Genomic DNA, 9,310 nt, shown 5'->3' on the forward strand with positions numbered 1-9,310 from the left:
CCTATTCTAGGATCTGAGAATACAGCAATAAACAAAACAGACAAAGGTAGCTATCCTCTTGGAGATCACATTCTTGTTGAGGCTGATATGCAACTGTGCTAGATATCTGCTCTTGAATGTCCTATAGGCATATCAAACTTGACAGGTTCAAGTAATTATTTACTCCTTTCTCCTTCAAATATATTTCTCCTCTAGTCTTTCCTGTCTTAGTAAGTATCATCTCTATTCACCCAGTTACTTATACTAAAAGCTTTGAAGCTATTCTCTCATTTCCTCCTCCCACACATATAGTCTTTTCAGTCATTAAATATTGCTGGTTCTACCTTCCGAATATATTCTATATCTGACTGCTTTTCAATACCTGCTTCCACAAGAGAAAACAATGAAACAGGATGAGAAAGATAAAAAATATAAATTAGAAAAAAATAGAGAAAGACTATTAATAGTTTGGTTAGTCAACAAAGAAAGAAATTAGATTGAAGATAAGAATAAAAAATAAGCTGGGCTCGGTGGCTCAGCCTGTAATCCTGCACTTTGAGAGGCTGAGGTGAATGGATTGCCTGAGCCCGCGGGTTCGAGATCCGCCTGGGCAAGTTGGCGAGACCTCATCTCTACAATAAATCAAAAAATTAACCCGGCGCAGTAGTGCACGCCTGTAGTTCCAGCTACTGGAAGGCTGAGGCGGAAGGATCGCCGGAGCCTAGCGGGTCGAGGCTGCAGTGGCCGGGAGTGACCACTGCACTCCAGTATGGGTGACAGAGTGAGACTCCAACTCAAAACAAAAAACAAAAACAAAAAGAATAAAAAAATAGATTTGTAAAAATATATATTGCGTTCTAGATTTAATTTTATATTTATATAATATTTTAGTAATGATAAGATATAATTAAATCAAAATGCAATTATTAAATATAAAATGTAAAAGTATTTTTTTAATCCACATCCTCTGAAGTGTTTTTAAAACAATGACAACCTGAGAGCAAAGAACACTCTCAGTGTTCAGATTTGGTTTGAACGTTTTATTGTCCTAGAAAAAGAACCAAGTTTCCTTGGAAAAATGACAGAATTTATATTAGCCTAGAAACAACTTAAAAAAAGAAAAAAACTTCAGCCAAAAATATCAAATACTATGCTAGGGTCATGTCGAAAGATGAAGTAGTACTTGAAGAGTTTCTCAGTAGATGAAGATAGAAACATTTTATCACCAAAAATAAAATAATTGAGATACCAAAAGTACATTCAAACACAAGAGTATATCATAATATCTAAAATACAAATACTAATTGTTCATCATTTGAAGATACTGATAACTAGCACATGTTGAGAAATAAACAGACATTATGTGCCTCATTTTAAATAAACACAACACTGCCCATGAGGCAATCTTGTTATAAAAGAAGAAAAAAAAATACATCTGCATCATATCAAGCCTTTGATTCCAATCTACAGGAAGACACAGAGGACAGAAGAACATGACAAAACTGCCCATGAGGCAATCTTGTTATAAAAGAAGAAAAAAAAATACATCTGCATCATATCAAGCCTTTGATTCCAATCTACAGGAAGACACAGAGGACAGAAGAACATGTTAAAGGACACATGAGGGATGCAATCAGCAAAATCTAAATTACAGGAATTTCTGCTGGATAAATGGCTTTGTTGATGACTCAACAAATAAATTGCAAAAAATAAAAAAGAGAGTGACGGTCCTATATTAAAAGACTTGAGACATATCAACTGATTGCAATGTTTAGAATTTTGTTTCTGATTTTTTAAAAAACTGTAAAAATAGCCGGGCTCGGTGGCTCAGCCTGTCATCCCGCGCCTTTGGGAGGCTGAGGTGAGTGGATTGCCTGAGCCCGCGGGTTCAAGACCCGCCTGGGCAGGCGAGACCTCATCTCTACAATAAAATCAAAAAATGAGCCAGGCGTGGTAGCGTGCGCCTGTAATTCCAGCTACTCGGAAGGCTGAGGTGGAAGGATCGCCAGAGCCCAGCAGGTCGAGGCTGCGGTGGCCGGGAGCGGCCACTGCACTCCAGTCTGGGTGACCGAGTGAGACTCCGACTCACAAAAAATAAAAAATTAAAAAATTTTTTAAAAACCTGTAAAAATAATTGTGGTATCTGTGAGAAAACTAGAAAATTTAAACAATGATTGGATCTTTTTTGAAGATTTATTACATTATTTTAGCAAAAATCTCCATGTGTCCGTACTTTTAACATTGTGCACATTAAATTATAGAGAAAGATAACCATACACTACGTGGAAATCCTCTATTTTATTGACAGTACAGCTGTATTACAATAAACCAATTTATATTCCACCATCAATCAGGTCTTCCATTATTTCACTTTGCGAAGAATCGGTAAGAATATCTCCAGATGCACTAATGTCATCATTTGCCTCTCAAATATCCAGTGAAAGAGTTGAGACAGATTGAAATGGAAGATGCTGAACTCACTGCACTGACCTGAGTTCTTCATAATTTTAGTGGGGCAAATAGCCCCTTGGATGTTTCTTAATGTGGAGAAATCAATTTTATTTTTTACTAAGCTGTATATTTAGTCTGCTTTAGGCTACCATAACAAAATGCCACAGACTGAGTGGCTTAGACATTTTTGTTTGTTTGTTTGTCATTACTGAAGGTTGGAAGTTCAAGCAAATACTGGCAGGGTTGGTTTCTACTTAAGCCTCTTTCCATGGTTTGCCTTTTCACTGAGCCCTTACATGAACTTTTTCTGTATACATGCATCCCAGGTGTTTCTTTCTCTTCCTGTAGTGATACTCACAAGAATAAGAACTCACCCTTATAACCTCATTTAATCTTATTTACATCCTTAGAGTTCCTATCTTCAAATGTAGTCACACTGGAGTTTAGGATTTCAACATATAATTCAAGAGTATGACTGGGCAAAAGTTCATTTTACACACACAAAACCTTTTGGGAAAAGATGGTGATTTTCAAAAGACCCACTTGCTGAAGTTTCAATAATTTGAAATACTATCTTTTAACAGAGATCTATATCTTTTGACATATATCTTCAGCCCTTTTTGTGCACAGCCTCTCAGTCTGGTTACCCACAGCTGCTGGCCTCTCACTTCCACTCCTGGGTATTGTTCCCCAAAATCTGCTAGCATATGTTGATTTGCAATGGCACAGTTTTATGGTCAGATTTCAAAGTTTGAATCTTCTCTTTTTTACTTACTATGTGCTTTCTAATGGTCTAATAAGTATCTATGTGGTTGTCCAGTATTTGTATTTATAAAATAGAATAGTCAATGTACTTTTTTCTCAGTAACTGAATAATTATTTAAAAATAAAAAATGGGCCGGGCTCGGTGGCTCAGCCTGTAATCCCGCGCCTTTGGGAGGCTGAGGTGAGTGGATTTCCTGAGCCTGCGGGTTCGAGACCCGCCTCGGCAGCGAGACCTCATCTCTACAATAAACCAAAAAATCAGCTGGGCGTGGTAGCGCATGCCTGTAGTTCCGGCTACTCAGAAGGCTGAGGCGGAAGGATCGCCGAGCCCAGCAGGTCGAGGCTGCGGTGGCCGGGAGCGGCCACTGTACTCCAGTCTGGGCGACAGAGTGAGACTCCAACTCAAAAAAAAAAAAAAAAAAAAAGATTTTTCAAAATATTTTAAAATAGTTATTTGTAATAAATTAAATGGAAGATTTTGGGTTCAGCCATCAAAACAATAGCATATATGGAAGGCCATTGCTTCTTTTATACTACTTCTCTATGGTAAATTATAGAAATGCTTATCTCTATTTATTATTATTATTATTAATTTTTATTTTAAAGATATGGGGTACAATTCAGGGTTAAGTATACAAATGGTCTTTGTACAGGTAAAGTTTGAGCCTCACTTTGGTCCCCACTTCACCTGGTTTGAGATCAGGTACCCTAATTGGTAAAGTGTGCCCCATCCCAGCAGTTTCCCACTAGTGCCAATCCCTTTCTTGAATTATTATAATAATTGTTCAGGGTCTGCTTATGAATGAGAACATGTGGTACTAAGGTCTTTGTTTCTGTGACAAATCACTCGGTATGATAGACTCCAAATCCATCCAACTTGCTGTCAAGTTCATGATTTTGTCCTTCTTTATGGCTGTGTAATATTACGTCTATTTATTATTTTGTACATTCTAAGATATATAAATATGGTCTATATTTTCATTGTTTTGAAATTATATTTTGTCATCTTGAGAAAAAACTCACTGTTTTGATGAGGTAAACTATACTCAGACACAAATTTAAAATTAAAAAAATCATATAGGATGTAAAGAAATTCCCTCTACTCTCTTCTTCATCCAGGTTCTATCCCCAGAAGTAACCACTTTTATCAATGTCTAGGATACAAGATGTATCCTACACTTTTATAAACAGTGAATGAGAGCTCATATTTCTATAGTACTTGTTCCTGAGGTATAACTAATTATATTGAGCAATCAACATAACTACTAACAGGTCAAATACTAACAAGTCAGAGTGTATTTTGGCCTTAGTACTTCTCACGATCCTGGAGTCTCCTGGTTAAGAAACTTGCTTGAGGTTAACAAGTTAATAAGTGACTCATGTCAAGAGAGGTTAGGGAGTCATTACTCAAATTCTATGTTAAGCATATGAAAATCAAAAAGGACAATGAAAAGGAAACATAGTTGTGCAGGATGAGAGATAATAAAGGTGATGTTACCTAGTTCACAACTTTCCCCAACAAACTCTTTTTATTGTCAAGGACATGATAACGCACTTAAAACAAGTCTGTATAAATAGTCTAGTTTTATTAGTAAGACCTTTGGTATCTGAGTTTTGTTTACATTTTTAAAAAATACTCAAGCAATGCACTAGCTACTTTACACATTTTTGCCCTAAACTTCAAAATGTTATATCTAACAAATTTAAATTTCCACTGTGTAGATAACAAAAATGAGGGGTGATTAAGAAGTTGTTTAGAGCCATGAGCTAAGATTTAACGAGTATCTATGTGATTGTGATTTCAAAGCCAAAGGTATTTAATTTGATTAATCAGCCTTTTAATAATGAGACCTGGGTAAATAATTTATTTTCTTAAAATTAATATTTTCTAGATTTTAAAAATTTTAATTTTAATTTTTTTTGTTCCCACACTAATCTTCTTGCCTTGCCCCTTCCCTAAATTTCCTAAGAATTGCTGTTTTTTAGAATTTCAGGATGAGACTCTCTGTCTGATTACATTTTTCACATTTTCTAACTTTAGAAATGCAGTAGTCAATGAAAATTTTGAACAGTTTTCTTCAGATTCAATTTAGATAATATACATGACTCACTCAGTCTCCTCAACTCATTTCATGAAGAGGCTCAGAAGTAAGGCCCTTTAGGTTTGATGTATTTCAAATCTTATATAATGCACTGCTCACTTTCAAGAGTGCTCATTCAATTCAGAGTCATTCCTTTCTAAACCTCAAAGTTAAGAGAAATATTTTTATTAAAGAATTTTCTCCCAGGACTGTGCTAATTCCGTGTGAATACAGTAAAGAGATAATAGAAATACCCAAATAAAGCACCATTTGCACAGGCTAAAACAAAATATAATGTCAAATCACATTTTTGTACCTCTTTTCCTTTGACCCACTTATAATTAATCACTGAGATATTAAAAAAAAAAACTATGAGCTCATATGTGGTCCCAGAGCGTTCTGCCTTTCAAATAACTTATGCTAGGTGTGTCTTTAAGACAGCATGGTAGAGTGGCAGGTAGAAGAGCTCTAGTTCTCACTAACCCTGAGTATACATTCTCTCATTTTCTGATTCAATTTTTATAAGATAATCATGATAATATCAATTTCTTATGACTATTTCAAAGATTTAATGCTCTTTGTAAAATTTTGTATAAACTGTGAAACACATAAAATGAAGGTTGTATTCACAAATGTAGGACTTTTTGGTAAGGGATTCTTGCCACAAAACTTCATACCTTGTCATCTACACTTAGAAATTCATAAAAAATATTTACAACTCCCCTCAAATTTGGTTTATAAATTATATCCATTTCAGGGAAGATAGAAAGATAACACTATAATACAGTGAGTCATGCAAGGTCCAGGCAAAATGGTTCTGGTTAGTTTTACAGCATGTTCCCCATTACTGAGGTAGGATGCTAAAATGTAAAGAAGATTTTCAGAAGGGAAATGGAGACCAAAAGCCATAAAATGTTTTTTCTAAGACACACACACACACACACACACACACACACACACACACACACACACACACACAAAGATTTATTGACAAAACACTCCACAACTCAGAACCCAAGATTCTCAAATAATCCCTTCCTCCTCTTATCAAATGTATTTACTATCTTCAAAATACTAATACCAGAAAGTCAGGTAATAGGTAATTTTAATTTGTAAATAGATACCAAGCAACTTGTATTGATAAATAACAAGAATCCAAGAGGAGCTGGTAATGATTTCTTGCTTCCACTTTTAACATTTTTGATATTTATTTTCATCAATTTATACTTTGAAGGCACATGTAAATTTTTAAAACTTTCAATAATTAAAAAAATTATTGTCGGTTCTGAAAATAATATTCATTCACTGAATACTAAATTAGACAGTACATGAATGAGGAGTTAAGACAACTTTATAGGTTAACTAGTTTTTGTCTCTGTTTTAAAGACAAATGGAAGATTTTGAAGTTATAGCTGATAACTTAAAATAAAAAAACGTAAAACTTGTCTTCTTTTTTAGATAAATGCATCTCTAGCATATGCACTTTACTACTTGCAACTCAAACACTTCCCTTTTTCCAAATTAATTAAAGGAGCATAATATTTACATTTCAAAATTTGAATACTTTTGCAAAGTGAATATTTATATCTGAATATATTTTTGTTTACAAACTTTGATTTTTTTCTTAAATTAATGTGGTCTTGTAGTTTTATTAATTATCTAACATTTACAAATGGGACTATTTAAGGTGAAACATTTTTATCATAGCCATATTGTTTAGACTGTCAATATGACAAAAGACAGGGAAAACAATTTTGGCATCTATCTCTACACTGAATAAACACTGAGAAAGTGGAAACTGGGGAAGGTTCAATTCTGGTGGAATGACGGGTAGTAATCAAATTCTAAGGAAGAAAGTTCTAATTTCATATGTTGAACCAGAGGAAAGAAGTGCCCAGACAATAACACTCCTGGATTTCATTTCAGCTTTATCCCAAACTAAAGTTATAGATAAGTTTGTTTAATATTTTTGAGCCTCTAATGTGAGAAAATATGCAAGGTTTTTACTATAAAGAATTTTACTACAAAGCTGCTTTTAAAATGTTATTCAAGCATTTTAAAACTAATTTCAGACTTATAAAAATGTTCAAGAATAATACAAGGAATTTTTTTATATATCTCATGCTGTTTCTTCCAATGTTAGTATGTTACGTAAGTATGACTAAATTATCAAGAACAGAACATTAACATTGGTGCAATATTATTAACTAAACTACAGACTTTATCTACAATATTGTGAATGGTTCACTCTACCTTCACAAACACATAGACTAAAATACTTCGCTAAAAGATTTTTAAGAATATATCCCTATTTATAATTCAATCACGAATCATAGTTTGGGAATATCAAGAAAAAGGCCTTATTGCCCGAACTATGCCTGACCCACAAAACCACTCCCGAAGTAATAAAAAGGGAAGGAGAGACAGATATAAATGACTAGCTAGAGCAGGAGTCCCCAAGCCCCAAGCCACAGACCAGTTAGGAACCGGGCTACACAGCAGGTGAGCTGCCAGGAGTGAAGCTTTGCCTTCTGTCAGATCAGCATTAGATCGGCATTAGATTCTTGTAGGAGAATACTGGTATTCTATTTGAATGTTCTATTATTGAAAGTAGGGCATAAAAATTTTCTACCATTATTATGTTACCTTCTATTTCTCCCTTCACTTCTGTCAGTGTTTGCTTCACATATTTGAGTGCTCTGGTGTTAGGTGCATATATGTTTTTGTTTTATCTCCCTGGTGAAGTGATTGTTTTATCATTGTATAATGTCCTTTGTTGTCTTTTGTGATAACTTTGTGCTTACTGTATATTTTGTTTAATTTAAATATGGCTACCTCTGCTCTCTTTTAGTTATCGTTTTCATAAATTGTATTCTTTCACTTTCAGCCTATGTGTGTCCTTAAATTTGAACCTTGGCTTTTGTAGACAGCATATAGTTGTATCTTGTTTTTCATTTATTTATTTATTTATTTTGCTTTTTGTTTGTTTGTTTGTTTTGTTTTTTTTTTTTTTGAGTTGGAGTCTCACTCTGTCACCCAGACTGGAGGGCAGTGGCACGCTCCCGGACATGGCAGCCTCGACCTGCTGGGCTCCGGTGATCCTTCCGCCTCAGCTTTCCAAGCAGCCAGAATTACAGGCACGCGCTACCACGCCCGGCTGACTTTTTGATTTATTGTAGAGATGAGGTCTTGCTTCCCAGGCGGGTCTCGAACCCGCGGGCTCAGGCAATCCACTCACCTCAGCTTCCCAAAGGCGCGGGATTACAGGCTGAGCCACCGAGCCCAGCTTTAAAAATATGTATACAGCAATTCTATGTCTTTTGATTGGGGAGCTTATTTCATTTTCATTTAAAGTAGTTACTGATGAAAAAATATTATTTCCACTTGGTTAATATTTGTCTGTTATGTCGCTTTCTGTTCCTCTTTTCTTCTCTGTATGCCTTCCTTTGTGTCCCTTTGATTTTTGTAGTGATATGCTTTGATTCCTTTTGCATACTCATATGTTTCTCTTCTGTAGGTATTTTCTTTGTGTTACCATACAGCCTTTAAAAACACCTTAGAGATATAATAGTCCAATTTTAACTGAGAACAACTTTACTTGCATACAAAATTTCTACATTTTTTTCTTTCTTCCCACACTTTATACTATTGATGCCACAAATTGCATCTTTTTGATATAGTGTATATATTGACATATTCTATAGATATAGTATTTATACTGTTGCCTTTAAACTTCTATACCATAATTAAAATTGATTTGTGCACTCTTGGTATATATAGTACCAAGATATTCTGTATTTGTGTATATATTTACATTTACCAGTGAGTTTTGTACTTTCATAAACTTTCATGAAGCTGTTTAGTGTCTTTTCACCACAATGTGAAAGATTTCCTTTAGTATTTTTTGTAAGTAAAATGCAGTGGTGATAAACTCTCTAAACTTTTGCTTATCTGAAAACTGCTTTATTTCTCCTTCACCTTTCAAGTATAATTTTGCTGAATATAGTTTTCATGGTTTCTTTTCCTTCTTTCAG

Source organism: Carlito syrichta, unplaced genomic scaffold (assembly GCF_000164805.1).
Source record: "Carlito syrichta isolate Samal-C Ts95f unplaced genomic scaffold, Tarsius_syrichta-2.0.1 Scaffold314685, whole genome shotgun sequence".
Classification (NCBI taxonomy): domain Eukaryota; kingdom Metazoa; phylum Chordata; class Mammalia; order Primates; family Tarsiidae; genus Carlito; species Carlito syrichta.